General features: G+C 47.4%; 1 pseudogene; it reads left to right on the top strand.

The window, feature by feature from the left end:
• Positions 1-22,371, top strand: part of LOC124026361 — a 38,433-nt pseudogene extending 16,062 nt beyond the window's left edge.
• The last annotated feature ends 2,184 nt before the right edge of the window (positions 22,372-24,555 follow it).

Here is a 24,555-nt window from a genome sequence, read left to right as displayed (position 1 = left end):
GTACCGGTAAAGTTCGTCGAAACATGTCAAACGATGTTTCGAATTAATCCTCAGGTTGTCAACTATCTAGATAATCGATAATATTTCAACCGAACAACAGCGTAGAAAGGAAAAACCAAGGGCAAACCAGCTCTCTTCCACTGACAAAAAGGGTCTCATTCTTCTTCATTTTTCAGAAAACAAGCCTTGAACAATGTCTAGAGACAGTTGACATCTAGTGGAAGCCATAGGAACTGCAATCTGAGTCCTAACCCATTAGACACGGTACAGGCATTCAATTCAAAATAGGAACTGCAATCTGAGTCCTAACCCATTAGACACGGTACAGGCATTCAATTCAAAATAGGAACTGCAATCTGAGTCCTAACCCATTAGACACGGTACAGGCATTCAATTCAAAATAGGAACTGCAATCTGAGTCCTAACCCATTAGACACGGTACAGGCATTCAATTCAAAATAGGAACTGCAATCTGGGAGGCTGAAGTCATAGTTTTCAATAGCTTCACATTTTAAGTGGCTCGGAGCTCCAAAATGAAAATAAAGAAATCCCACTTCCTGGATGGATTTTCCTCAAGTTTTATTATTTTATTATATTATTTTAACAGTTTTGGAAACTTTAGAGTGTTTTCTATTCAAATCTACCAATTATATGCATAACCTAGCTTCTGGGCCTGAGTAACATGCAGTTTACTTTGGGCACGCTTCTCATCCAGACGTCGAAATACTGCCCCTACCCAAGAGGCCATAAGGAGATTTATTGGCATGGGAAACATATTTTATTAACATTGCCAAAGCAAGTGAAATAGATAATATACAAAATTGAAATAAACAATAAAAAATGAACAGTAAACATTACACTCACAGAAGTTCCAAAAGAATAAAGATATTTAAAATGTCATATTATGTCTATTTACCGTGTTGTAACAAATAGTTAAAGTACAAAACGGAAAATAAATAATCATAAATATGGGTTGTATTTAATATTGTGTTTGTTCTTCACTGGTTGCCCTTTTCTCGTGGCAACAGGTCACAAATCTTGCTGCTGTCATGGCACACTGTGGAATTTCACCCAGTAGATATGGGAGTTTATCAAAATTGGATTTGTTTTCGAATTCTTTGTGGATCTGTGTAATCTGAGGGAAATATGTCTCTCTAATATGGTCATACATTGGGCAGGAGGTTAGGAAGTGCAGCTCAGTTTCCACCTCATTTTGTGGGCAGTGAGCACATAGCCTGTCTTCTCTTGAGAGCCATGTCTGCCTACGGCGGCCTTTCTCAATAGCAAGGCTATGCTCACTGAGTCTGTACATAGTCAAAGCTTTCCTTAAATTTGGGTCGGTCACAGTGGTCAGCTTTCTGCCAATCTCTGTTTAGGGCCAAATATCATTCTAGTTTGCTCAGTTTTTTTTGTTAATTCTTTCTAATTTGTCAAGTAAATATCTTTTTGTTTTCTCGTAATTTGGTTGGTGTCTGATTGTGTTGCTGAGTCCTGGGACTCTGTAGGGTGTTTGTGTATGTGAACAGAGCCCCAGGACTCACTCTCTCCCTCTCCCTTGCCATCTCTCTTCTCTCCCCTCTCTCTTCAACCATTCCTCTTTCTCTCCCTTTCCCTCCCTCTCCCACTTCCTCCCCTCTCTCCTCTCCTCTCCTCTCTTCCTTCTCCTCCCCTCTCTCCCCCACCACTCCTCTCCCTCTCCCTCTCTCTCTCTCCTCCCCCTCCTCTCTCTCCCCTTTCTATTCTCTCTCTCTTTCTCTCCCCCTCTTCTCTCATTATTCCTGAGTGTGATTCAGTTCAAATCGGTTCAATCAGGCAGGTTTTAATGGACCCCCCCCACATCCGCCAAGCTGTCCTTCTCATGTTCCCATTGGCTGGGACACTTTTATGCCTAATTACCCTGCATGCAATCCAGCTGCTGGCTGCTGGCTGTCTGGTTGTGTCCTCTCATTGGTTACTCCCCTGTCTGTCTGCAGCTACTACTGACTGACAGAGAGTGTATGAACTCTGACTGGAGGCTCAGATTGGGACTGGGCTACGACAGTGGATGAGTCCCAAATGGGACACTGACTGGAGGTTCAGATTGGGATTGGGCTACGACAGTGGATGAGTCCCAAATGGGACACTGACAGGAGGTTCAGATTGGGACTGGGCTACGACATAGGATGAGTCCCAAATGGGACACTGACAGGAGGTTCAGATTGGGACTGGGCTACGACATAGGATGAGTCCCAAATGGGACAGCAATAGTGCACTACTTTTGATTTCAGCCCGTATGCTGTGGTGGACAACTCCACTGTACTCCCTGCATCCTGGTCCACTTCCTGCCCGACTAGATGTTCAGTCATTGCATTGCATCAACCAATGGTTGAATGCCACATCATCAAATGTGCAGTCAGGCATCAGATCAGTTCATCTATCCAGGCGCTGTGAGATCTGACACGTGTCTGTAATGTAGCCAGACAGGAACCTCTACCTGACATGTGTCTGTAATGTAGCCAGACAGGAACCTCTACCTGACATGTAGTCAGACAGGAACCTCTACCTGACATGTGTCTGTAATGTAGTCAGACAGGAACCTCTACCTGTCTGTAATGTAGTCAGACAGGAACCTCTACCTGTCTGTAATGTAGTCAGACAGGAACCTCTACCTGTCTGTAATGTAGTCAGACAGGAACCTCTACCTGACATGTGTCTGTAATGTAGCCAGACAGGAACCTCTACCTGACATGTAGTCAGACAGGAACCTCTACCTGACATGTAGTCAGACAGGAACCTCTACCTGACATGTGTCTGTAATGTAGCCAGACAGGAACCTCTACCTGACATGTGTCTGTAATGTAGCCAGACAGGAACCTCTACCTGACATGTGTCTGTAATGTAGTCAGACAGGAACCTCTACCTGACATGTAGCCAGACAGGAACCTCTACCTGACATGTGTCTGTAATGTAGCCAGACAGGAACCTCTACCTGACATGTAGTCAGACAGGAACCTCTACCTGACATGTAGCCAGACAGGAGCCTCTAACTGACATGTGTCTGTAATGTAGCCAGACAGGAACCTCTACCGGTCTGTAATGTAGCCAGACAGGAACCTCTACCTGTCTGTAATGTAGCCAGACAGGAACCTCTACCTGACATGTGTCTGTAATGTAGCCAGACAGGAACCTCTACCTGACATGTAGTCAGACAGGAACCTCTACCTGACATGTAGCCAGACAGGAGCCTCTAACTGACATGTGTCTGTAATGTAGCCAGACAGGAACCTCTACCGGTCTGTAATGTAGCCAGACAGGAACCTCTACCTGTCTGTAATGTAGCCAGACAGGAACCTCTACCTGACATGTGTCTGTAATGTAGCCAGACAGGAACCTCTACCTGACATGTAGTCAGACAGGAACCTCTACCTGTCATGTGTCTGTAATGTTGCCAGACAGGAAGCTGACATCGTCCGCTGTGTGTCTCTCTCCTGGTCCAGGTGTCAGGTGTTCATCAAGGCTAAGATGCAGTCAGACGACAAGAGGAGGGCTCACTTCCAGAACGTGCTTCCTTTCCCCTGGTATCAAGACATATGTGGATCCTGACACGTATGAAGACCCAACGCAGGCTGTCCACGAGTTCACCAAGGAGATAGATCCTTCTAGAATACGCATCGAGAGGGTGATAGGAGCAGGTACCGACACACACACACACACACACACACACACACACACACACACACACACACACACACACACACACACACACACACACACACACACACACACACACACACACACACACACACACACACACACACACACAGACACACAGACACACAGACACACACACACAAGCAGACACCATCCTATATAACATGCAGGTATATAGGATGGTGTGTATAGACTGTAGTTATATTAGATGGTGTGTATAGACAGTAGTTATATTAGATGGTGTGTATAGACAGTAGTTATATAGGATGGTGTGTATAGACAGTAGTTATATAGGATGGTGTGTATAGACAGTAGTTATATAGGATGGTGTGTATAGACAGTATAGACAGTAGTTATATAGGATAGTGTGTATAGACAGTAGTTATACAGGATGGCGTGTATAGACAGTAGTTATATAGGATAGTGTGTATAGACAGTATAGACAGTAGTTATATAGGATGGCGTGTATAGACAGTAGTTATATAGGATGGTGTGTATAGACAGTAGTTATATAGGATGGTGTGTATAGACAGTAGTTATACAGGATGGTGTGTATAGACAGTAGTTATATAGGATGGTGTGTATAGACAGTAGTTATACAGGATGGTGTGTATAGACAGTATAGACAGTAGTTATATAGGATGGTGTGTATAGACAGTAGTTATATAGGATGGTGTGTATAGACAGTAGTTGTATAGGATGGTGTGTATAGACAGTAGTTATATAGGATGGTGTGTATAGACAGTATAGACAGTAGTTATATAGGATGGTGTGTATAGACAGTAGTTATATAGGATGGTGTGTATAGACAGTAGTTATATAGGATGATTTGTATAGACTGTAGTTATATAGGATGGTGTGTATAGACAGTAGAATGTTAGTGAGGGTTTCCCCCAGCAGTGAGGGTTTTCCCCAGCAGTAGAATGTTATTGAGGGTTTCCCACAGCAGTAGAATGTTATTGAGGGTTTCCCCCAGCAGTAGAATGTTATTGAGGGTTTCCCCCAGCAGTAGAATGTTAGTGAGGGTTTCCCCCAGCAGTAGAATGTTATTGAGGGTTTCACCCAGCAGTAGAATGTTATTGAGGGTTTCCCCCAGCAGTAGAATGTTATTGAGGGTTTCCCCCAGCAGTAGAATGTTAGTGAGGGTTTCCCCCAGCAGTAGAATGTTAGTGAGGGTTTCCCCCAGCAGTAGAATGTTATTGAGGGTTTCCCCCAGCAGTAGAATGTTATGGAGGGGTTTCCCCCAGCAGTAGAATGTTATTGAGGGTTTCCCCCAGCAGTAGAATGTTAGTGAGGGTTTCCCCCAGCAGTAGAATGTTAGTGAGGGTTTCCCCCAGCAGTAGAATGTTATTGAGGGTTTCCCCCAGCAGTAGAATGTTATTGAGGGTTTCCCCCAGCAGTGAGTGTTTCCCCCAGCAGTAGAATGTTATTGAGGGTTTCCCCCTGCAGTAGAATGTTAGTGAGGGTTTCCCCCAGCAGTGAGGGTTTCCCCCAGCAGTGAGGGTTTCCCCCAGCAGTGAGGGTTTCCCCAGCAGTAGAATGTTATTGAGGGTTTCCCCAGCAGTGAGGGTTTCCCCAGCAGTAGAATGTTATTGAGGGTTTCCCCCTGCAGTAGAATGTTAGTGAGGGTTTCCCCCAGCAGTGAGGGTTTCCCCCAGCAGTGAGGGTTTATCCCAGCAGTAGAATGTTATTGAGGGTTTCCCCCAGCAGTAGAATGTTATTGAGGGTTTCCCCCAGCAGTGAGGGTTTATCCCAGCGGTAGAAATTATTGAGGGTTTCCCCCAGCAGTGAGGGTTTATCCCAGCAGTAGAATGTTATTGAGGGTTTCCCCCAGCAGTAGAATGTTATTGAGGGTTTCCCCCAGCAGTAGAATGTTATTGAGGGTTTTCCCCAGTAGTAGAATGTTATTGAGGGTTTATCCCAGCAGTAGAATGTTATTGAGGGTTTCCCCCAGCAGTAGATTGTTATTGAGGGTTTCCCCCAGCAGTAGAATGTTAGTGAGGGTTTCCCCCAGCAGTAGATTGTTATTGAGGGTTTCCCCCAGCAGTAGAATGTTAGTGAGGGTTTCCCCCAGCAGTAGAATGTTAGTGAGGGTCTCCCCCTGCAGTAGAATGTTAGTGAGGGTTTCCCCCAGCAGTAGAATGTTATTGAGGGTTTCCCCAGCAGTGAGGGTTTCCCCCAGCAGTAGAATGTTATTGAGGGTCTCCCCCAGCAGTAGAATGTTATTGAGGGTTTCCCCAGCAGTGAGGGTTTCCCCCAGCAGTAGAATGTTATTGAGGGTCTCCCCCAGCAGTAGAATGTTAGTGAGGGGTTCCCCCAGCAGTAGAATGTTATTGAGGGTTTCCCCCAGCAGTGAGTGTTTCCCCAGCAGTAGAATGTTATTGAGGGTCTCCCCAGCAGTAGAATGTTATTGAGGGTTTCCCCAGCAGTAGAATGTTATTGAGGGTTTCCCCAGCAGTAGAATGTTATTGAGGGTCTCCCCAGCAGTAGAATGTTATTGAGGGTTTCCCCCAGCAGTGAGTGTTTCCCCCAGCAGTAGAATGTTATTGAGGGTTTCCCCCAGCAGTAGAATGTTATTGAGGGTTTCCCACAGCAGTAGATTGTTATTGAGGGTTTCCCCCAGCAGTAGATTGTTATTGAGGGTTTCCCCCAGCAGTAGAATGTTAGTGAGGGTTTCCCCCTGCAGTAGAATGTTATTGAGGGTTTCCCCCAGCAGTAGAATGTTATTGAGGGTTTTCCCCAGCAGTAGAATGTTATTGAGGGTTTCCCCCAGCAGTAGAATGTTATTGAGGGTTTCCCCCAGCAGTAGAATGTTATTGAGGGTTTCCCCCAGCAGTAGAATGTTAGTGAGGGTTTCTCCAGTCCCGATCCTGCTGTTTTAAGTTATGTGACTGCCATCTAGTGGACACTGTGTCTAAGTGTAGCTGGTCGTCACCTCACCGTGGGGGAAGTAGATACAGCACTCATCTCATTAGACTGTATTCAGTCTAATTAGACAGTGACTGGCCTAAATCAATGAGGATCTGCTGGCTCGTTCTTGGTGTGTTGACTGACTATTTCAAAAGAAAGGTCTACTTCCTATAAACTGATATGTGTTTGGTATTTTTCTCCTACTCAACGTATACTTGAATGCACTGGCTGTAAGTGTGCCTGGATAAGAGTCTGCTAAATGACTCACGTGTGTGTGTGTGTGTGTGTGTGTGTGTGTGTGTGTGTGTGTGTGTGTGTGTGTGTGTGTGTGTGTGTGTGTGTGTGTGTGTGTGTGTGTGTGTGTGTGTGTGCGTGCGCGTGCGTGTACCTGTCCTCCTCCAGGTGAGTTCGGGGAGGTGTGCAGCGGGTGTCTGCGTACCCCAGGTCAGAAGGAGATCCGGGTGGCCATTAAGACCCTGAAGGGAGGCTACGTGGAGCCCCAGAGAAGAGACTTCCTCAGAGAGGCCTCCATCATGGGACAGTTTGACAACCCCAACATCATACGGCTGGAAGGAGTGGTCACCAAGAGTAAGAGAATCCTCTGCTGTATGGATCAGCACGGCAGCGTAGTCTAGAACATGGGAGAAATAACAACCTCCGTTAAAGTCAACTATAGTGGGTCCAGCACTGAGCCTTGTGGAACACCGTATTTAACATTTGATTCTAAATGATACGTCCCTTTTCAGAGGTGGTTTTATCTGGGTTAAGTAATGACTTTGTGTTTTTCTGTTTCACCAGGCAGACCTGTGATGATTGTGGTGGAATACATGGAGAACGGATCCCTGGACTCTTTTCTGAGGGTGAGAGTGACTCCTATACAAACTGATTACTACAGATACTCTATGTCATGTAGGAAGTCTGTCCTCTCTCTCTCTCTCTCTCTCTCTCTCTCTCTCTCTCTCTCTCTCTCTCTCTCTCTCTCTCTCTCTCTCTGTCTCTCTCTCTCTCTCTCTCTCTCTGTCTCTCTCTCTCTCTCTCTCTCTCTCCCTCTCCCCTCTCTCTCCAGCAGCCTGATACTTTGTCATGTAGGAAGTCTGTCCTCTCTCTCTCTCTCTCTCTCTCTCTCTCTCTCTCTCTCTCTCTCTCTCTCTCTCTCTCTCTCTCTCTCTCTCTCTCTCTCTCTCTCTCTCTCTCTCTCTCTCTCTCTCTCTCTCTCTCTCTCTCTCTCTCTCTCTCTCTCTCTCTCTCTCTCTCTCTCTCTCTCTCTCTCCCTCTCTCTCTCCAGCAGCCTGATACTTTGTCATGTATGAAGTATGTCCTCTCTCTCTCTCTCTCCCCAGCAGCATGATGGCCACTTCACAGTGGTCCAGCTGGTGAGGATGCTGCATGGCGTGGCGTCAGGGATGACCTACCTGTCTGACTTGGGCTACGTGCACCGTGACCTGGCCGCTCGCAACATCCTGGTAGATGAGGGTCTGGTGTGTAAGGTGTCTGACTTCGGCCTGTCCAGAGTCCTAGAGGACCAGCCTGAGCCTGCATATAACACCATGGTAAGGAGTGTGTGTGTGGGGGGTACGTGTAAAGTGTTTAACTTCAGTCCATAGGCTTCTGGTTAATAGAAGTGTACTATATAGGGGATAGACTTCAGTCCATAGGGTCCTGGTTAATAGAAGTGTACTATATAGGGGATAGACTTCAGTCCATAGGGTCCTGGTTAATAGAAGTGATAAGGGATAGACTTCAGTCCATAGGGTCCTGGTTAATAGAAGTGTACTATATAGGGGATAGACTTCAGTCCATAGGGTCCTGGTTAATAGAAGTGATAAGGGATAGACTTCAGTCCATAGGGTCCTGGTTAATAGAAGTGTACTATATAGGGGATAGACTTCAGTCCATAGGGTCCTGGTTAATAGAAGTGTACTATATAGGGGATATACTTCAGTCCATAGGGTCCTGGTTAATAGAAGTGATAAGGGATAGACTTCAGTCCATAGGGTCCTGGTTAATAGAAGTGTACTATATAGGGGATAGACTTCAGTCCATAGGGTCCTGGTTAATAGAAGTGATAAGGGATAGACTTCAGTCCATAGGGCCCTGGTTAATAGAAGTGTACTATATAGGGGATAGACTTCAGTCCATAGGGTCCTGGTTAATAGAAGTGATAAGGGATAGACTTCAGTCCATAGGGTCCTGGTTAATAGAAGTGTACTATATAGGGGATAGACTTCAGTCCATAGGGTCCTGGTTAATAGAAGTGTACTATATAGGGGATAGACTTCAGTCCATAGGGTCCTGGTTAATAGAAGTGATAAGGGATAGACTTCAGTCCATAGGGTCCTGGTTAATAGAAGTGTACTATATAGGGGATAGACTTCAGTCCATAGGGTTCTGGTTAATAGAAGTGTACTATATAGGGGATAGACTTCAGTCCATAGGGTCCTGGTTAATATAAGTGATAAGGGATAGACTTCAGTCCATAGGGTTCTGGTTAATAGAAGTGTACTATATAGGGGATAGACTTCAGTCCATAGGGTTCTGGTTAATAGAAGTGTACTATATAGGGGATAGACTTCAGTCCATAGGGTCCTGGTTAATATAAGTGATAAGGGATAGACTTCAGTCCATAGGGTCCTGGTTAATAGAAGTGTACTATATAGGGGATAGACTTCAGTCCATAGGGTCCTGGTTAATAGAAGTGTACTATATAGGGGATAGACTTCAGTCCATAGGGTCCTGGTTAATAGAAGTGTTCTATATAGGGGATAGACTTCAGTCCATAGGGTCCTGGTTAATAGAAGTGTTCTATATAGGGGATAGACTTCAGTCCATAGGGTCCTGGTTAATAGAAGTGTACTATATAGGGGATAGACGTCAGTCCATAGGGTCCTGGTTAATAGAAGTGTACTATATAGGGGATAGACTTCAGTCCATAGGGTCCTGGTTAATAGAAGTGATAAGGGTTAGACTTCAGTCCATAGGGTTCTGGTTAATAGAAGTGTACTATATAGGGGATAGACTTCAGTCCATAGGGTTCTGGTTAATAGAAGTGTACTATATAGGGGATAGACTTCAGTCCATAGGGTCCTGGTTAATAGAAGTGTACTATATAGGGGATAGACTTCAGTCCATAGGGTCCTGGTTAATAGAAGTGATAAGGGTTAGACTTCAGTCCATAGGGTCCTGGTTAATAGAAGTGTACTATATAGGGGATAGACTTCAGTCCATAGGGTCCTGGTTAATAGAAGTGATAAGGGTTAGACTTCATTCCATAGGGTTCTGGTTAATAGAAGTGTACTATATAGGGGATAGACTTCAGTCCATAGGGTTCTGGTTAATAGAAGTGTACTATATAGGGGATAGACTTCAGTCCATAGGATCCTGGTTAATAGAAGTGTACTATATAGGGGATAGACTTCAGTCCATAGGGTCCTGGTTAATAGAAGTGTACTATATAGGGGATAGACTTCAGTCCATAGGGTCCTGGTTAATAGAAGTGATAAGGGATAGACTTCAGTCCATAGGGTCCTGGTTAATAGAAGTGATAAGGGATAGACTTCAGTCCATAGGGTCCTGGTTAATAGAAGTGATAAGGGATAGACTTCAGTCCATAGGGTTCTGGTTAATAGAAGTGTACTATATAGGGGATAGACTTCAGTCCATAGGATCCTGGTTAATAGAAGTGTACTATATAGGGGATAGACTTCAGTCCATAGGGTCCTGGTTAATAGAAGTGATAAGGGATAGACTTCAGTCCATAGGGTCCTGGTTAATAGAAGTGATAAGGGATAGACTTCAGTCCATAGGGTCCTGGTTAATAGAAGTGATAAGGGATAGACTTCAGTTCATAGAGTCCTGGTTAATAGAAGTGATAAGGGTTAGACTTCAGTCCATAGGGTCCTGGTTAATAGAAGTGTACTATATAGGGGATAGACTTCAGTCCATAGGGCCCTGGTTAATAGAAGTGATAAGGGATAGACTTCAGTCCATAGAGTTCTGGTTAATAGAAGTGATAAGGGTTAGACTTCAGTCCATAGGGCCCTGGTTAATAGAAGTGTACTATATAGGGGATAGACTTCAGTCCATAGGGTTCTGGTTAATAGAAGTGATAAGGGATAGACTTCAGTCCATAGGGTTCTGGTTAATAGAAGTGTACTATATAGGGGATAGACTTCAGTCCATAGGGTCCTGGTTAATAGAAGTGATAAGGGATAGACTTCAGTCCATAGGGCCCTGGTTAATAGAAGTGTACTATATAGGGGATAGACTTCAGTCCATAGGGCCCTGGTTAATAGAAGTGTACTATATAGGAGATAGACTTCAGTCCATAGGGTCCTGGTTAATAGAAGTGTACTATATAGGGGATAGACTTCAGTCCATAGGGTCCTGGTTAATAGAAGTGATAAGGGTTAGACTTCAGTCCATAGGGTTCTGGTTAATAGAAGTGTACTATATAGGGGATAGACTTCAGTCCATAGGGTTCTGGTTAATAGAAGTGTACTATATAGGGGATAGACTTCAGTCCATAGGGTCCTGGTTAATAGAAGTGTACTATATAGGGGATAGACTTCAGTCCATAGGGTCCTGGTTAATAGAAGTGATAAGGGTTAGACTTCAGTCCATAGGGTCCTGGTTAATAGAAGTGTACTATATATGGGGGATAGACTTCAGTCCATAGGGTCCTGGTTAATAGAAGTGATAAGGGTTAGACTTCATTCCATAGGGTTCTGGTTAATAGAAGTGTACTATATAGGGGATAGACTTCAGTCCATAGGGTTCTGGTTAATAGAAGTGTACTATATAGGGGATAGACTTCAGTCCATAGGATCCTGGTTAATAGAAGTGTACTATATAGGGGATAGACTTCAGTCCATAGGGTCCTGGTTAATAGAAGTGTACTATATAGGGGATAGACTTCAGTCCATAGGGTCCTGGTTAATAGAAGTGATAAGGGATAGACTTCAGTCCATAGGGTCCTGGTTAATAGAAGTGATAAGGGATAGACTTCAGTCCATAGGGTCCTGGTTAATAGAAGTGATAAGGGATAGACTTCAGTCCATAGGGTTCTGGTTAATAGAAGTGTACTATATAGGGGATAGACTTCAGTCCATAGGGTCCTGGTTAATAGAAGTGTACTACATAGGGGATATACTTCAGTCCATAGGGTTCTGGTTAATAGAAGTGTACTATATAGGGGATAGACTTCAGTCCATAGGATCCTGGTTAATAGAAGTGTACTATATAGGGGATAGACTTCAGTCCATAGGGTCCTGGTTAATAGAAGTGATAAGGGATAGACTTCAGTCCATAGGGTCCTGGTTAATAGAAGTGATAAGGGATAGACTTCAGTCCATAGGGTCCTGGTTAATAGAAGTGATAAGGGATAGACTTCAGTCCATAGAGTCCTGGTTAATAGAAGTGATAAGGGTTAGACTTCAGTCCATAGGGTCCTGGTTAATAGAAGTGTACTATATAGGGGATAGACTTCAGTCCATAGGGCCCTGGTTAATAGAAGTGATAAGGGATAGACTTCAGTCCATAGAGTTCTGGTTAATAGAAGTGATAAGGGTTAGACTTCAGTCCATAGGGCCCTGGTTAATAGAAGTGTACTATATAGGGGATAGACTTCAGTCCATAGGGTTCTGGTTAATAGAAGTGATAAGGGATAGACTTCAGTCCATAGGGTTCTGGTTAATAGAAGTGTACTATATAGGGGATAGACTTCAGTCCATAGGGTCCTGGTTAATAGAAGTGATAAGGGATAGACTTCAGTCCATAGGGCCCTGGTTAATAGAAGTGTACTATATAGGGGATAGACTTCAGTCCATAGGGCCCTGGTTAATAGAAGTGTACTATATAGGAGATAGACTTCAGTCCATAGGGTCCTTGTTAATAGAAGTGTACTATATAGGGGATAGACTTCAGTCCATAGGGTCCTGGTTAATAGAAGTGTACTATATAGGGGATAGACTTCAGTCCATAGGGCCCTGGTTAATAGAAGTGTACTATATAGGGGATAGACTTCAGTCCATAGGGTCCTGGTTAATAGAAGTGTACTATATAGGAGATAGACTTCAGTCCATAGGGTCCTGGTTAATAGAAGTGATAAGGGATAGACTTCAGTCCATAGGGTCCTGGTTAATAGAAGTGTACTATATAGGGGATAGACTTCAGTCCATAGGGTCCTGGTTAATAGAAGTGTATTATATAGGGCATAGACTTCAGTCCATAGGGTCCTGGTTAATAGAAGTGTATTATATAGGGGATAGACTTCAGTCCATAGGGTCCTGGTTAATAGAAGTGTATTATATAGGGGATAGACTTCAGTCCATAGGGTCCTGGTTAATAGAAGTGTACTATATAGGGGATAGACTTCAGTCCATAGGGTCCTGGTTAATAGAAGTGTATTATATAGGGGATAGACTTCAGTCCATAGGGTCCTGGTTAATAGAAGTGTATTATATAGGGGATAGACTTCAGTCCATAGGGTCCTGGTTAATAGAAGTGTACTATATAGTTGCTGTTTGAGACGTGATCCAGGTTTTATTTCTGTCCTCTGCCCAGGGGGATAAGATCCCGGTCCGTTGGACAGCTCCCGAGGCCATCACCTACAGGAAGTTCTCTTCAGCCTCCGACGTCTGGAGCTACGGCATCGTCATGTGGGAAGTGATGTCGTACGGGGAGAGACCTTACTGGGAGATGTCCAATCAGGATGTGAGTTATAATGTTCTGTTATTCCCTCTTGTCCAATCAGGGTGTGAGTTATGGTGTTCTGTTATTCCCTCTTGTCCAATCAGGATGTGAGTTCTAATGTTCTGTTATTCCCTCTTGTCCAATCAGGATGTGAGTTCTAATGTTCTGTTATTCCCTCTTGTCCAATCAGGATGTGAGTTCTAATGTTCTGTTATTCCCTCTTGTCCAATCAGGATGTGAGTTCTAAGGTTCTGTTATTCCCTCTTGTCCAATCAGGATGTGAGTTATGGTGTTCTATGGCCAAATCCCAAATGGACCCTTGGTCACTCTGACAAGATCTGACAGGTGTTAGCATTATGGTAATAGTAGATCTATCCTGCTCTCTGATAGGCTAGGTGGAAGTTTCATCGTGATTTGAAAATCTATATGGTCACTCCATGCTGACAAGTTCTGAGTGAAAAGGTGTTCGTCTTTGCCCTTTTGACCTGAGTGTAACCTGTGACCTCTTCCCTGGCAGGTGACCCTGTCTATAGAGGAGGGTTACCGTCTCCCTGTCCCCATGGACTGTCCTGTGGTTCTACATTACAGGTGATCCTGTCTATAGAGGAGGGTTACCGTCTCCCTGTCCCCACGGACTGTCCTGTGGTTCTACATTACAGGTGATCCTGTCTATAGAGGAGGGTTACCGTCTCCCTGTCCCCATGAACTGTCCTGTGGTTCTACATTACAGGTGATCCTGTCTATAGAGGAGGGTCACCGTCTCCCTGTCCCCATGGACTGTCCTGTGGTTCTACATTACAGGTGATCCTGTCTATAGAGGAGGGTTACCGTCTCCCTGTCCCCACGGACTGTCCTGTGGTTCTACATTACAGGTGATCCTGTCTATAGAGGAGGGTTACCGTCTCCCTGTCCCCACGGACTGTCCTGTGGTTCTACATTACAGGTGATCCTGTCTATAGAGGAGGGTTACCGTCTCCCTGTCCCCACGGACTGTCCTGTGGTTCTACATTACAGGTGATCCTGTCTATAGAGGAGGGTTACCGTCTCCCTGTCCCCACGGACTGTCCTGTGGTTCTACATTACAGGTGATCCTGTCTATAGAGGAGGGTTACCGTCTCCCTGTCCCCATGGACTGTCCTGTGGTTCTACATTACAGGTGATCCTGTCTATAGAGGAGGGTTACCGTCTCCCTGTCCCCACGGACTGTCCTGTGGTTCTACATTACAGGTGATCCTGTCTATAGAGGAGGGTTACCGTCTCCCTGTCCCCACGGACTGTCCTGTGGTTCTACATTACAGGTGATCCTGTCTATAGAGGAGGGTTACCGTCTCCCTGTCCCCATGGACTGTCCTGTGGTTCTACATTACAGGTGATCCTGTCTATAGAGGAGGGTTACCGTCTCCCTGTCCCCATGGACTGTCCTGTGGTTCTACATTACAGGTGATCCTGTCTATAGAGGAGGGTTACCGTCTCCCTGTCCCCATGGACTGTCCTGTGGTTCTACATTACAGGTGATCCTGTCTATAGAGGAGGGTTACCGTCTCCCTGTCCCCACGGACTGTCCTGTGGTTCTACATTACAGGTGATCCTGTCTATAGAGGAGGGTTACCGTCTCCCTGTCCCCATGGACTGTCCTGTGGTTCTACATTACAGGTGATCCTGTCTATAGAGGAGGGTTACCGTCTCCCTGTCCCCATGGACTGTCCTGTGGTTCTACATTACAGGTGATCCTGTCTATAGAGGAGGGTTACCGTCTCCCTGTCCCCATGGACTGTCCTGGGGTTCTACATTACAGGTCATCCTGTCTATAGAGGAGGGTTACCGTCTCCCTGTCCCCACGGACTGTCCTGTGGTTCTACATTACAGGTGATCCTGTCTATAGAGGAGGGTTACCGTCTCCCTGTCCCCACGGACTGTCCTGTGGTTCTACATTACAGGTGATCCTGTCTATAGAGGAGGGTTACCGTCTCCCTGTCCCCACGGACTGTCCTGTGGTTCTACATTACAGGTGATCCTGTCTATAGAGGAGGGTTACCGTCTCCCTGTCCCCACGGACTGTCCTGGGGTTCTACATTACAGGTCATCCTGTCTATAGAGGAGGGTTACCGTCTCCCTGTCCCCATGGACTGTCCTGTGGTTCTACATTACAGGTGATCCTGTCTATAGAGGAGGGTTACCGTCTCCCTGTCCCCATGGACTGTCCTGTGGTTCTACATTACAGGTGATCCTGTCTATAGAGGAGGGTTACCGTCTCCCTGTCCCCATGGACTGTCCTGTGGTTCTACATTACAGGTGATCCTGTCTATAGAGGAGGGTTACCGTCTCCTGTCCCCATGGACTGTCCTGTGGTTCTACATTACAGGTGATCCTGTCTATAGAGGAGGGTTACCGTCTCCCTGTCCCCATGGACTGTCCTGGGGTTCTACATTACAGGTCATCCTGTCTATAGAGGAGGGTTACCGTCTCCCTGTCCCCATGGACTGTCCTATGGTTCTACATTACAGGTGATCCTGTCTATAGAGGAGGGTTACCGTCTCCCTGTCCCCATGGACTGTCCTGTGGTTCTACATTACAGGTGATCCTGTCTATAGAGGAGGGTTACCGTCTCCCTGTCCCCATGGACTGTCCTGTGGTTCTACATTACAGGTGATCCTGTCTATAGAGGAGGGTTACCGTCTCCCTGTCCCCATGGACTGTCCTGTGGTTCTACATTACAGGTGATCCTGTCTATAGAGGAGGGTTACCGTCTCCCTGTCCCCATGGACTGTCCTGTGGTTCTACATTACAGGTGATCCTGTCTATAGAGGAGGGTTACCGTCTCCCTGTCCCCATGGACTGTCCTGTGGTTCTACATTACAGGTGATCCTGTCTATAGATGAGGGTTACCGTCTCCCTGTCCCCATGGACTGTCCTGGGGTTCTGCATTACAGGTGATCCTGTCTATAGAGGAGGGTTACCGTCTCCCTGTCCCCATGGACTGTCCTGTGGTTCTACATTACAGGTGATCCTGTCTATAGAGGAGGGTTACCGTCTCCCTGTCCCCATGGACTGTCCTGTGGTTCTACATTACAGGTGATCCTGTCTATAGAGGAGGGTTACCGTCTCCCTGTCCCCATGGACTGTCCTGTGGTTCTACATTACAGGTGATCCTGTCTATAGAGGAGGGTTACCGTCTCCCTGTCCCCATGGACTGTCCTGTGGTTCTACATTACAGGTGATCCTGTCTATAGAGGAGGGTTACCGTCTCCCTGTCCCCATGGACTGTCCTGGGTTCTACATTACAGGTCATCCTGTCTATAGAGGAGGGTTACCGTCTCCCTGTCCCCATGGACTGTCCTGTGGTTCTACATTACAGGTGATCCTGTCTATAGAGGAGGGTTACCGTCTCCCTGTCCCCATGGACTGTCCTGTGGTTCTACATTACAGGTGATCCTGTCTATAGAGGAGGGTTACCGTCTCCCTGTCCCCATGGACTGTCCTGTGGTTCTACATTACAGGTGATCCTGTCTATAGAGGAGGGTTACCGTCTCCCTGTCCCCATGGACTGTCCTGTGGTTCTACATTACAGGTGATCCTGTCTATAGAGGAGGGTTACCGTCTCCCTGTCCCCATGGACTGTCCTGTGGTTCTACATTACAGGTGATCCTGTCTATAGAGGAGGGTTACCGTCTCCCTGTCCCCATGGACTGTCCTGTGGTTCTACATTACAGGTGATCCTGTCTATAGATGAGGGTTACCGTCTCCCTGTCCCCATGGACTGTCCTGGGGTTCTGCATTACAGGTGATCCTGTCTATAGAGGAGGGTTACCGTCTCCCTGTCCCCATGGACTGTCCTGTGGTTCTACATTACAGGTGATCCTGTCTATAGAGGAGGGTTACCGTCTCCCTGTCCCCATGGACTGTCCTGTGGTTCTACATTACAGGTGATCCTGTCTATAGAGGAGGGTTACCGTCTCCCTGTCCCCATGGACTGTCCTGTGGTTCTACATTACAGGTGATCCTGTCTATAGAGGAGGGTTACCGTCTCCCTGTCCCCATGGACTGTCCTGTGGTTCTACATTACAGGTGATCCTGTCAATAGAGGAGGGTTACCGTCTCCCTGTCCCCATGGACTGTCCTGTGGTTCTACATTACAGGTGATCCTGTCTATAGAGGAGGGTTACCGTCTCCCTGTCCCCATGGACTGTCCTGTGGTTCTACATTACAGGTGATCCTGTCTATAGAGGAGGGTTACCGTCTCCCTGTCCCCATGGACTGTCCTGTGGTTCTACATTACAGGTGATCCTGTCTATAGAGGAGGGTTACCGTCTCCCTGTCCCCATGGACTGTCCTGGGGTTCTACATTACAGGTGATCCTGTCTATAGATGAGGGTTACCGTCTCCCTGTCCCCATGGACTGTCCTGTGGTTCTACATTACAGGTGATCCTGTCTATAGAGGAGGGTTACCGTCTCCCTGTCCCCACGGACTGTCCTGTGGTTCTACATTACAGGTGATCCTGTCTATAGAGGAGGGTTACCGTCTCCCTGTCCCCATGGACTGTCCTGTGGTTCTACATTACAGGTGATCCTGTCTATAGAGGAGGGTTACCGTCTCCCTGTCCCCAGGGACTGTCCTGTGGTTCTACATTACAGGTGATCCTGTCTATAGAGGAGGGTTACCGTCTCCCTGTCCCCATGGACTGTCCTGTGGTTCTACATTACAGGTGATCCTGTCTATAGAGGAGGGTTACCGTCTCCCTGTCCCCACGGACTGTCCTGTGGTTCTACATTACAGGTGATCCTGTCTATAGAGGAGGGTTACCGTCTCCCTGTCCCCACGGACTGTCCTGTGGTTCTACATTACAGGTGATCCTGTCTATAGAGGAGGGTTACCGTCTCCCTGTCCCCACGGACTGTCCTGTGGTTCTACATTACAGGTGATCCTGTCTATAGAGGAGGGTTACCGTCTCCCTGTCCCCACGGACTGTCCTGCGGTTCTACATTACAGGTCATCCTGTCTATAGAGGAGGGTTACCGTCTCCCTGTCCCCATGGACTGTCCTGTGGTTCTACATTACAGGTGATCCTGTCTATAGAGGAGGGTTACCGTCTCCCTGTCCCCATGGACTGTCCTGTGGTTCTACATTACAGGTGATCCTGTCTATAGAGGAGGGTTACCGTCTCCCTGTCCCCATGGACTGTCCTGTGGTTCTACATTACAGGTGATCCTGTCTATAGAGGAGGGTTACCGTCTCCCTGTCCCCATGGACTGTCCTGTGGTTCTACATTACAGGTGATCCTGTCTATAGAGGAGGGTTACCGTCTCCCTGTCCCCATGGACTGTCCTGGGGTTCTACATTACAGGTCATCCTGTCTATAGAGGAGGGTTACCGTCTCCCTGTCCCCATGGACTGTCCTATGGTTCTACATTACAGGTGATCCTGTCTATAGAGGAGGGTTACCGTCTCCCTGTCCCCATGGACTGTCCTGTGGTTCTACATTACAGGTGATCCTGTCTATAGAGGAGGGTTACCGTCTCCCTGTCCCCATGGACTGTCCTGTGGTTCTACATTACAGGTGATCCTGTCTATAGAGGAGGGTTACCGTCTCCCTGTCCCCATGGACTGTCCTGTGGTTCTACATTACAGGTGATCCTGTCTATAGAGGAGGGTTACCGTCTCCCTGTCCCCATGGACTGTCCTGTGGTTCTACATTACAGGTGATCCTGTCTATAGAGGAGGGTTACCGTCTCCCTGTCCCCATGGACTGTCCTGTGGTTCTACATTACAGGTGATCCTGTCTATAGATGAGGGTTACCGTCTCCCTGTCCCCATGGACTGTCCTGGGGTTCTGCATTACAGGTGATCCTGTCTATAGAGGAGGGTTACCGTCTCCCTGTCCCCATGGACTGTCCTGTGGTTCTACATTACAGGTGATCCTGTCTATAGAGGAGGGTTACCGTCTCCCTGTCCCCATGGACTGTCCTGTGGTTCTACATTACAGGTGATCCTGTCTATAGAGGAGGGTTACCGTCTCCCTGTCCCCATGGACTGTCCTGTGGTTCTACATTACAGGTGATCCTGTCTATAGAGGAGGGTTACCGTCTCCCTGTCCCCATGGACTGTCCTGTGGTTCTACATTACAGGTGATCCTGTCAATAGAGGAGGGTTACCGTCTCCCTGTCCCCATGGACTGTCCTGTGGTTCTACATTACAGGTGATCCTGTCTATAGAGGAGGGTTACCGTCTCCCTGTCCCCATGGACTGTCCTGTGGTTCTACATTACAGGTGATCCTGTCAATAGAGGAGGGTTACCGTCTCCCTGTCCCCATGGACTGTCCTGTGGTTCTACATTACAGGTGATCCTGTCTATAGAGGAGGGTTACCGTCTCCCTGTCCCCATGGACTGTCCTGTGGTTCTACATTACAGGTGATCCTGTCTATAGAGGAGGGTTACCGTCTCCCTGTCCCCATGGACTGTCCTGTGGTTCTACATTACAGGTGATCCTGTCTATAGAGGAGGGTTACCGTCTCCCTGTCCCCACGGACTGTCCTGGGGTTCTACATTACAGGTGATCCTGTCTATAGATGAGGGTTACCGTCTCCCTGTCCCCATGGACTGTCCTGTGGTTCTACATTACAGGTGATCCTGTCTATAGAGGAGGGTTACCGTCTCCCTGTCCCCACGGACTGTCCTGTGGTTCTACATTACAGGTGATCCTGTCTATAGAGGAGGGTTACCGTCTCCCTGTCCCCATGGACTGTCCTGTGGTTCTACATTACAGGTGATCCTGTCTATAGAGGAGGGTTACCGTCTCCCTGTCCCCATGGACTGTCCTGTGGTTCTACATTACAGGTGATCCTGTCTATAGAGGAGGGTTACCGTCTCCCTGTCCCCATGGACTGTCCTGTGGTTCTACATTACAGGTGATCCTGTCTATAGAGGAGGGTTACCGTCTCCCTGTCCCCACGGACTGTCCTGTGGTTCTACATTACAGGTGATCCTGTCTATAGAGGAGGGTTACCGTCTCCCTGTCCCCACGGACTGTCCTGTGGTTCTACATTACAGGTGATCCTGTCTATAGAGGAGGGTTACCGTCTCCCTGTCCCCACGGACTGTCCTGTGGTTCTACATTACAGGTGATCCTGTCTATAGAGGAGGGTTACCGTCTCCCTGTCCCCACGGACTGTCCTGTGGTTCTACATTACAGGTGATCCTGTCTATAGAGGAGGGTTACCGTCTCCCTGTCCCCATGGACTGTCCTGTGGTTCTACATTACAGGTGATCCTGTCTATAGATGAGGGTTACCGTCTCCCTGTCCCCAAGGACTGTCCTGTGGTTCTACATTACAGGTGATCCTGTCTATAGAGGAGGGTTACCGTCTCCCTGTCCCCATGGACTGTCCTGTGGTTCTACATTACAGGTGATCCTGTCTATAGAGGAGGGTTACCGTCTCCCTGTCCCCATGGACTGTCCTGTGGTTCTACATTACAGGTGATCCTGTCTATAGAGGAGGGTTACCGTCTCCCTGTCCCCATGGACTGTCCTGTGGTTCTACATTACAGGTGATCCTGTCTATAGAGGAGGGTTACCGTCTCCCTGTCCCCATGGACTGTCCTGTGGTTCTACATTACAGGTGATCCTGTCTATAGAGGAGGGTTACTGTCTCCCTGTCCCCACGGACTGTCCTGTGGTTCTACATTACAGGTGATCCTGTCTATAGAGGAGGGTTACCGTCTCCCTGTCCCCACGGACTGTCCTGTGGTTCTACATTACAGGTGATCCTGTCTATAGAGGAGGGTTACCGTCTCCCTGTCCCCACGGACTGTCCTGTGGTTCTACATTACAGGTGATCCTGTCTATAGAGGAGGGTTACCGTCTCCCTGTCCCCACGGACTGTCCTGTGATTCTACATTACAGGTGATCCTGTCTATAGAGGAGGGTTACCGTCTCCCTGTCCCCACGGACTGTCCTGTGGTTCTACATTACAGGTGATCCTGTCTATAGAGGAGGGTTACCGTCTCCCTGTCCCCATGGACTGTCCTGTGGTTCTACATTACAGGTGATCCTGTCTATAGAGGAGGGTTACCGTCTCCCTGTCCCCATGGACTGTCCTGTGGTTCTACATTACAGGTGATCCTGTCTATAGAGGAGGGTTACCGTCTCCCTGTCCCCACGGACTGTCCTGTGGTTCTACATTACAGGTGATCCTGTCTATAGAGGAGGGTTACCGTCTCCCTGTCCCCACGGACTGTCCTGTGGTTCTACATTACAGGTGATCCTGTCTATAGAGGAGGGTTACCGTCTCCCTGTCCCCACGGACTGTCCTGTGGTTCTACATTACAGGTGATCCTGTCTATAGAGGAGGGTTACCGTCTCCCTGTCCCCACGGACTGTCCTGTGGTTCTACATTACAGGTGATCCTGTCTATAGAGGAGGGTTACCGTCTCCCTGTCCCCATGGACTGTCCTGTGGTTCTACATTACAGGTGATCCTGTCTATAGATGAGGGTTACCGTCTCCCTGTCCCCAAGGACTGTCCTGTGGTTCTACATTACAGGTGATCCTGTCTATAGAGGAGGGTTACCGTCTCCCTGTCCCCATGGACTGTCCTGTGGTTCTACATTACAGGTGATCCTGTCTATAGAGGAGGGTTACCGTCTCCCTGTCCCCATGGACTGTCCTGTGGTTCTACATTACAGGTGATTCTGTCTATAGAGGAGGGTTACCGTCTCCCTGTCCCCATGGACTGTCCTGTGGTTCTACATTACAGGTGATCCTGTCTATAGAGGAGGGTTACCGTCTCCCTGTCCCCATGGACTGTCCTGTGGTTCTACATTACAGGTGATCCTGTCTATAGAGGAGGGTTACCGTCTCCCTGTCCCCATGGACTGTCCTGTGGTTCTACATTACAGGTGATCCTGTCTATAGAGGAGGGTTACCGTCTCCCTGTCCCCATGGACTGTCCTGGGGTTCTGCACCAGTTGATGCTTCACTGCTGGCAGAAGGAGAGAGGGCAGAGACCTCACTTCAACAGCCTGGTCTCCTTCCTGGATAAACTCATCAGGAACCCCACTAGTCTACTGACACTGGTGGACAACAGGTAACCCCTGACCCCTAACATATTACCCTTACGTTGACCCTAACGCCTGACCCTAACCTCTGACCCTTACCCCTAACCCTTGAACCTAATATCTGACCCTAAGCCCTGACCCTAACCCTAACCCTAACCCCTGACCCTAACCCTTACCCCTAACCTCTGACTCTGACCCTAACCCCTGACACTAACCTCTGACCCTTATCCCTGACCCTAACTCTTACCCCTAACCTCTGACTCTGACCCTAACCCTTACCCCTAACCTCTTACCCTGACAGCTGAGCCTGACCCTTTCCCCTAATCTCTGACCCTAATCCTTGACCCTAATCTCTGACCCTAACCCTGAGCCTAAACCCTGACCCCTAACTTCTAACCCTGATCCCTAACCGCTGATCCTAACCCCTGACCTTAAACCCTGACCCTAAATCCTGACCACTAACTTCTAACACTGATCCCTAACCTCTGACCCTGACCGCTGATCCTAACCCCTGACCTTAAACCCTGACCCTAAATCCTGACCACTAACTTCTAACCCTGATCCCTAACCTCTGACCCTTACCGCTGATCCTAACCCCTGACCTTAAACCCTGACCCTAAACCCTGAGCCTAAACCCTGACCCCTAACTTCTAACCCTGATCCCTAACCGCTGATCCTAACCCCTGACCTTAAACCCTGACCCTAAATCCTGACCACTAACTTCTAACACTGATCCCTAACCTCTGACCCTGACCGCTGATCCTAACCCCTGACCTTAAACCCTGACCCTAAATCCTGACCACTAACTTCTAACCCTGATCCCTAACCTCTGACCCTTACCGCTGATCCTAACCCCTGACCTTAAACCCTGACCCTAAACCCTGAGCCTAAACCCTGACCACTAACTTCTAACCCTGATCCCTAACCTCTGACCCTGACCGCTGATCCTAACCCCTGACCTTAAACCCTGAGCCTAAACCCTGACCACTAACTCCCTGATCCCTAACCCCTGACCGCTGACCCAATCCCTGATCCTTGACCCAGACCGCTGACCCTAACCCTGATCCCTGACCCTGATCCCTGACCCTAACCCCTGACCCTAACCCTGATCCCTGACCCTGATCCCTGACCCTAATCCCTGACACCTAACCGCTGACCCTAACCCTGATCCTTGACCCAGACCGCTGACCCTAACCCTGATCCCTGACCCTAACCTCTGACCCCTGACCCCTAACCCTAAGCCCAGTAGTCAGCTGGACCACGTGGACCACACACATAAGAACAACCAATCAACCAATCCATAGACAGCATCCAGGGGTTAGGGTCAGAGGTCAACCTCCCATCCAAATTTCAGTTTCGACAGACAATAAAGTGCCATTGTATCGACTGTAGTCATGTTAACCGTTAATCGGTTAGCCGGAAATACGTTTGAGCGCTCGTGTATGTTATTTATCACACAGAATACAGTACATAGTCTAGATAGAGGAGTAGAATACAGTACATAGTCTAGATAGAGGAGCAGAATACAGTACATAGTCTAGATAGAGGAGCAGAATACAGTACATAGTCTAGATAGAGGAGGAGCAGAATACAGTACATAGTCTAGATAGAGGAGCAGAATACAGTACATAGTCTAGATAGAGGAGCAGAATACAGTACATAGTCTAGATAGAGGAGTAGAATACAGTACATAGTCTAGATAGAGGAGTAGAATACAGTACATAGTCTAGATAGAGGAGTAGAATACAGTACATAGTCTAGATAGAGGAGCAGAATACAGTACATAGTCTAGATAGAGGAGGAGCAGAATACAGTACATAGTCTAGATAGAACAGCAGAATACAGTACATAGTCTAGATAGAGGAGCAGAATACAGTACATAGTCTAGATAGAGGAGGAGCAGAATACAGTACATAGTCTAGATAGAGGAGCAGAATACAGTACATAGTCTAGATAGAGGAGGAGCAGAATACAGTACATAGTCTAGATAGAGGAGCAGAATACAGTACATAGTCTAGATAGAACAGCAGAATACAGTACATAGTCTAGATAGAGGAGGAGCAGAATACAGTACATAGTCTAGATAGAGGAGCAGAATACAGTACATAGTCTAGATAGAGGAGCAGAATACAGTACATAGTCTAGATAGAACAGCAGAATACAGTACATAGTCTAGATAGAACAGTAGAATACAGTACATAGTCTAGATAGAG

The sequence above is a fragment of the Oncorhynchus gorbuscha genome, unplaced genomic scaffold (genome assembly GCF_021184085.1).
Source record: "Oncorhynchus gorbuscha isolate QuinsamMale2020 ecotype Even-year unplaced genomic scaffold, OgorEven_v1.0 Un_scaffold_2692, whole genome shotgun sequence".
NCBI lineage: Eukaryota > Metazoa > Chordata > Actinopteri > Salmoniformes > Salmonidae > Oncorhynchus > Oncorhynchus gorbuscha.
Note: the sequence above shows the minus strand (reverse complement) of the source record. Positions and strands in the feature narration are given on the sequence as shown.